Source organism: Triticum urartu, chromosome 2 (genome assembly GCF_003073215.2).
Source record: "Triticum urartu cultivar G1812 chromosome 2, Tu2.1, whole genome shotgun sequence".
Taxonomy (NCBI): Eukaryota; Viridiplantae; Streptophyta; class Magnoliopsida; order Poales; family Poaceae; genus Triticum; species Triticum urartu.
Window position 1 is genome coordinate 227,715,336 of NC_053023.1, and position 5,084 is coordinate 227,720,419.

Sequence of the window (5,084 nt, forward strand, 5' to 3'; positions counted from 1 at the left end):
GCGTTAGAGCTGGGAAGCGGTCCGGCGTTGGTGCTCGGTTGCAAAAGATACCTCGAATACAGTCCGGCGTTGGAGCTCGGACGCAGGAGGACGCTGCCGCCTGGGAACAACTTCAAACCCGAGGTGTGGCATAAAAATAACAAGGCATTGATAAAGGCCGGGAACTTAAAGGGGCTCCTTAGATACCCGACGTGTAAACCCGTCGAATGCATTTTGGCGATCCTCAAGATCGAAGATAAAGAAGATTTGTTGAACCAGTTTTCAAGACCGACGACCGAAGATGAAGAATAGTTCGGAAGAATCGGGGAGCGTCCCTAACTTGAAGACCGGTTCAGGGGGCTACTGACGGTGTCCTGGACTAGGGGGTACTCAACACGTCATCTCCCGATCTGATAGATTGGGCCGAGGACCCCCGTGGCCATATACTCATGGGCCAGTTCGGACAGCTGCCACATACAAGGAAGATTCCACAAGGCTTGGCGATCAAGACAAGGACTTCTCCCCACCGGCGTATTCGGTTAGGACTCTTGTTAACCTAGGCCTCTGGTGCATTATATAAACCAGGGCCAGGCTAGTCGATAGATCATATATACATACAATCATACCATAGGCTAGCTTCTAGGGTTTAGCCTCTCTGATCTCGTGGTAGATCTACTCTTGTACTACCCATATCATCAATATTAATCAAGCAGGACATAGGGTTTTACCTCCATCAAGAGGGCCCGAACCTGGGTAAACATCGTGTCCCATGCCTCCTGTTACCATCAATCCTAGACACACAGTTCGGGACCCCCTACCCGAGATCCGCCGGTTTTGACACCGACAACGGGCGCACGGGCGAAACGGCAGCGGGCGCCAGCCGGGCGACGGGCGTCGGGCGCCAGGATCTGGCGCAGCCTGGCTGGCCCTGGACGCCAGCGGGGACTGAGGAGGCCGCAGGGAGGCCGCTGGGCGCGCGCGGCGTACAGGCAAGTAGGAATGAGGCGGCGCGGTGCACGCGGACAAGGGGCGCGAGCGCGGCGCAGGCGAAGCAGAGCAGCTAAAGCAGGGGGGCGACGCGGGCGGGATGCGGGCGCCGGTGTGCGGCGCGCGCGGCCACGAGGTCAGAAGGGGAGCAAGGGGACGCGGACGGGCATGGTTCGCGCGCGGTGAGCGCAAGGCCACGGCGCGGGACAACGGCTAGCGGCAGCACCGGCAGCAAAACATCAAGCAGCAGGGGGCGGGACGCGCGAGCTTCAGCGCGGGCAAGCGCGGCATTTGGGGCGCGACTCGACGCGCGTTTGGTGTGGTGTGCGCATGCGTGCTGTGAATGGCGCCGGCGACAGATGGGAAGGAGGAGAGCTCACGGTGATGCGTAGGGACAAGGGCAGCGGTGCTCGGGGAGGTTGACGGGGACGGCGTGACGGAGAGGAGGCAACGAGGTCGGGGTGGTGCGGGGTTCCGACGACGTCCGTGGAGCTCCGGGCGGCGGTGAACAAGGACGAGGCGGCGGCGTACGGCGGGTCGGGCGCGACGTCGGGGCTCCCAGATCGGGAGAGGGGGGAGGCGAGGAGGACGGCGGTGGGGCGGTGCCGGCGGTGTTCGACGGGGCCGGAGCAACTGGCCCTATCCAGACGGGATCGGGTGAGGGAGGGGGAGTGGGGAACGAGGAGGAGTGGGGGGGTCGAGCAGAGGGAGTGGGGTGTCGTGGGGGGAGTTAGGGTTACGGGGAGGGAGTGATAAGGAAGTGAGGGGGGGGGGGCGGCCTGGGCCGGTTTTTGGCCGTCCGTTCAGCTGGGCCAGTGGGCCAAGGCCCTTGGGGAGCCGGGGTTTTTTCTTTTCTTTTGTTTTCTCTTTACCTTTTATTTATTTTTCTTTTCTGTTTTCTTTTAATTTCTCATTTGTATTAGTTTTATAAATTATAAAACCAGTCACTAATTTAGTGTTAATAATTATACTACTGTCCTATTAACTTAGGGGCAACTAAATAAACAGTTTATTATTTTAAAAAATGCAAAAGACATTTATTTCATTGTTTTACCTACTGTTTTAATTATTCAAATGCATCTAAACTTTCTATAAGAATGTGGTTTCTTCACCTCAATTATTTAGGGATTATTTGCCACATGATGAACAATTTAGTTTTAATGTTTGAAAAACTTTTACTGTTTGCCTATATTTTAAATTTGAATTTGAATCATTTTTGTACTAAGTCGAGTTTATCAACAGTAACCGAGGATGACGTGGCATCCTTAGTAGAGGGTTACTGTAGCTTAATTACCCGGGAGTCACAATTCTCCTCCACTACAAGAAATCTCGTCCCGAGATTTAAGAGGGAAGTAAATGGGGGAAGGTTCGGGTTACGAAATTCCAGGGAGTGTCCTTGGTCTTGGTTGTTCTTCTCGAAGAGGTTGATCCATTACGTTGATGTCTTCATTTCGCTATTTCAGGTCATCATGATGAAGTTGTCGTCCTTTCTTCGGGAACTCCATCGTACTTACGAATAGGTAAGGGGCAGCTTTACAACAATTGAATGTTATAAAGGAAAATCATCTGGGTGGGGGTATCCCAAGAATGATCATAAGAATATCTCTCGAGTTGAACAAATGAAACACATCGAGAGCAAAGTAAGAATGTACCATAAGAAGTTTGAAGCGGATAGACAATCGTCGTTGCCTAAAACAAGGCCACATGTATAGGTATTGTGTTCAGTACCAGAATTGATGATCACATGGAAGGTGGCTCGTGAATTACATATGAAGCCAAGCATGAGGAATAACTTTAGAAACAGGGTTGTACAGGAGAGTCAGGTTTCGATCATGTGGAACTGTGGGTTATGGGCCCACCATGTTTGTTAAAAGCAGGAAGGACGGTGATGTCTTGCACGATCATGTATGCAAGGCATGTCAGGGGATAGCCTGTTAGTTATGTCGGCAACAACATCAGTACCAAAGGCGAGGGATGAAGAGAACCAGTTTCCTGCTCATTGAACGAGGCGGACCAATAGGCAATGTTCTCGTCCATCGGTGGCTACCGGAATGTCATCAACAATAGTAACAGGATCTTACTGATAGAGTTGTACACCGAGGTGTTTACATAAGCAAGAGAATATTACTGCTTAAATCATATAGATCACAAGAAGGTTTAAACAAACCAATGGAAAAGGAAAAGTGATTATCAGGTTTAAACAGAACAATGGAAAGGAAAATGTGTATACACACATATTTCGGGGGTATATCCTTCCCAAGGACAAGCGGAGCATGATATCCATGACAGGATAGAAAGTAGAAAACCATTTAGGTAAGGGGTAGGAATCTCATGATATTACCCATACAACGGTGTTAGGGCAAATGATAAGAAAATTTAGCATTGTGCTTCAAATGTTCTTATTGAAGATCAGAGTACCACAGACATGCTTTGAGATAGCATTGACATGGTCTTCAAGCAAAGATCAAACTTGGATACACAAAGGATCCCTCAGGAATAACTTGTAGAATAAGTCTTACAATTTCCTCATGGAAGAATGGATAACCTTGCTGAAAAGGAATCTATAACCATAGGGCCTTCGGCCGGGTGTGCTAAGCACGACATCCTGGATATAAAAGATGGTAATACTCCAAGGTAAGGAAGAACAAATGTTGGATAGCAAGGAACTCATGGTATAACACAGAACACGAACAAGTTTGTGTTGGAGGGAAGGCAATACCTTGTCGATGATAACACAATTCGTCGAGGGGCAAGGATGGTATTTCTCATAATGACTTCGATTGATATCCTAGAAGATCTCATAAGATTGATGATGATCATGACACAATGGTTGAGAGATTTCATGAAACTGTAATCCATAGGCAATGACATCAAGTCAAACGATTGATGAAGCGAAAGGTTATTGGAACCACGGGTACGACACAAACTCGAAACCAAGCTTGTGGTTTAAGGAGAAATGTTATGATGAGGAAAATCGATGTAAGCTTAGCTCATCATCGAAAATTGTTATCCGGGAAGAAGGACCAGGTGGCATAGTTAAGAGCAGCACGATAAGGGTATAGCCGATCAAGCTAGGAATGACTTGAAGGATTATTTAAACTCGTAAGCAACGAAAATTATTTAGGGTTATTGAATCGGAGTGCAGACTCGATTCACTATTCGGTGTTCTCGGTTGACGACAACCCAGAACCTAGGAACAATTGGATCCGGTGAGTAATAATAGTTGATGAAGAACCCATAAGAAGTTATGATGTCCCATGATATCTCGAGATACCATGGGGTAATACTCGACGACAGACCGAAGTGGAGGTTGGACCGCGGTATTGCTCTGCAGAAGACAAATGCTTAAACTTGCACGGGTAATGGTATTTAAGGGAGAACATGGTCGGAACCATGTCCACAGATAAAAGATGAACTTATAATAAGGGAATAATTATTTTAAAAGAAGCTTCCATGATCAGGTATACATCGTGTCCATGGGCATGAACACAGGGTTCAAGGTCGACTCCCACTTCTCCAATGCATAACCTTTCATTCACTTCTCTTTTTTAAAGAAGTTGTAGTGTTGAATTATCTGGCAAAATACCAGAGAAGTATGACTCGTGAAAACTTTCGAGTTCACACATAATATGGAAGGCATAGGTTCAACCCATCGAGGCATCTTAGGAGCATATACCACAATTTCAGGAATAAATAACACAAGCTCGATAGTAGAGCATGCTGGAGAAAGCAGAGGATACAATTTACCAAAGGCATTATGTATCCGAGGAAAGGCTCACAAGCTTATAGAATATGACGGGCGATGTCAGATAAAATCCAACAAAGGATCTGGTGGTCCACAAGGGGTCTGATGTGAGCATCGACACTCAACTAGAGGAAGAAGGAACGGAAGGAGATCAGTTTATGGAAACAACTGACTAACTCAAAGTTCAAATGCGAAGGAATAATCAATTCCAAGACAAGGGATCAGAAGCAATGCTCTGATTAGGGATGGATAAGTTGAATAGCCTTAGGGGAATAATCAAAATGGATGACAATAGTCTTAGGATCCATCTCATATTTAAAATGACATATGAGTCGGAAGGACAAAATGAAAGATCTGATTAAGGAATGCGAGC